We start from the raw sequence: 1,983 nt of genomic DNA, 5'->3' as shown, positions 1-1,983 counted from the left end.
CTAAATCATTATCTAAGAACAAAACCACCGATACTAAATTATTCTAGACAGGACAGGTACGCACCAAACTACTAATTGAACAATGATGTAAATCGCATTCGGTGACACATAACTGAAGAGATCATCCGACAAGCGGATTCAGTACGTGCCCAACATGGTGCACCGTTTTAGTATTTTCTTCTCTGATGAGGAAAATGAATGGGTGATCAGCCACAAAGTCTATCTTCTGAGGAGGAGGACCAGTGGAAAGAGAAGACCCCAATAGCACCACGGCAGAAATAGCTGCAGCTTCGTGTAGAAACCAAGAACTTCTCGAGCAAGAAAGAAATTAGAGAGAAGAGGGAAAATGCAGAGAGAGAAAGGATTGTAATAAACTGATTCTCATTACTTAATAATGTTATTACATTTGAGAGTATATATAGCCATTTGCTTTTGTACAACAATACCCTTATCTAACTATAACTAATTACCTGCTATACGACTACTCATCTCAACTAATCCTTTACTGTTATAACAAACTAACAGTTTTAGATGCTGAGGCATTTGCCTCAATACTTCGGTGCCATCTTCATTCACTTTGATGAAGAATTCGTGGAGTATCCCAGAAATATATGCATCCTCAGCGGGAGTAGAGTAAAGCATTTCTGTCACATTACTAGTGAAAGGCAAGACTAGGCCCAAATCCTTGAGAACTTTTGAAGCTTCAAAGTAAATAGAAAATTTAAACCTTGGGATTGTGAAGTCACCAACTTCAACTTTACTGTATGGATAATGTCGATCTAAGAAGTCAGGCTTAGAACAAACTTTGTCAACCAAAGCCGATCCCATCCTTTGCATCAGGAAGAATCACGTAGATGGAGAAATTCCGAGTCTTATCATCACCTTGTTTGTAAGGAAGTTTCAAGACTTCGAAGCCATCAAAAGCCTTTATAAACTGGTCTGCATTGCTGGTCATGAAGGGTGCCTGAACTGAGATCCCGTCGAGAAGGTGGAAGTTTTGTTCTCCTTGCTTCAAAGCTATCCTCCCAAGCTCCTTTTAAGTATAATGCATTTGCAAATATGAGCCTGGTCATCCTGTCAACTGATCCAGGACGAAGAAATTCTTTGATTAGCCCATCAGTTTCCTTTTCAGCCCATGAATTCACTTCAACTCTTGCTTCGTTCGCTTTGGTTTGGAAATCGACTTGGTTCACAGCTGCCTTGTAAGAACGGTCCACTACCTCTTTGAAAGAAGGCTTGATGGTGAGAGACTTGTCGACCCAAAGGCCATTGGCGAAGGACAAATGGGGGCCGCCACTGGGGGATCTATTGACGAAGACGCGAGGGAGGAGATCTGAGGCGAGAGTGTTGAGTTCGTCAGTGGATTTGGAGTTGAGAAAAGAGAGCAACTGGTCCTTCGTAGGACCCCTTGCTCCGGCCGCAATCAGGCTCAAAACTGTATGGATGGACAACGGTGAGTACACCATGTTTTTGCCGTCGCCTAAGTCAGAAGCAGAGGCTTAGTAATTCGCATGGCCTTTTGATTAGGGGGAAGATCGCTTTGTGACTTCAACAAGAAAGACGTCGACAGAGAAAGAAGAATAATGAAGACGGAAGACAGTATCACAGTTTGTGCTCGTCGGGGTTTTTTGAGAGACGCCAAATATCCAGGTGGAGATCGTAATACAAACACGATTTTACCAATCCACCATGTAGAGTGATTCACTTGTTCACCGCACGGCAAACATTTATTAGACGAATGACTCAAATGTGATTATATCTTGATTGCAAAGGAATTTCTCCAAAATTAGTCTCTTCCGACTCACTTATCTACCCTATTGAATTATGACATGTGTAACCAATTAACTCATTCTTAATTAGAAAAGTTGAATTAATCGTCTAAGACAATTCAATAGCTACTAGCCCATGTCTACGTTTGCAATTGGCATTACCAAAGTGGCAGAAAACAATAATATTTATCTATAAACACTTGATTCAGCAAAT

At 41.1% G+C, this 1,983-nt stretch overlaps 1 pseudogene; it reads right to left on the bottom strand.

Annotated features, from left to right (window-relative positions):
* Positions 1-441: 441 nt before the first annotated feature.
* LOC139196679 (serpin-ZX-like) lies at positions 442-1,678 on the bottom strand (annotated as a pseudogene).
* Between the last annotated feature and the right edge of the window lie 305 nt (positions 1,679-1,983).

Source organism: Malus domestica, chromosome 06 (genome assembly GCF_042453785.1).
Source record: "Malus domestica chromosome 06, GDT2T_hap1".
NCBI lineage: Eukaryota > Viridiplantae > Streptophyta > Magnoliopsida > Rosales > Rosaceae > Malus > Malus domestica.
This window is presented reverse-complemented; position numbering and strand designations above follow the sequence as displayed.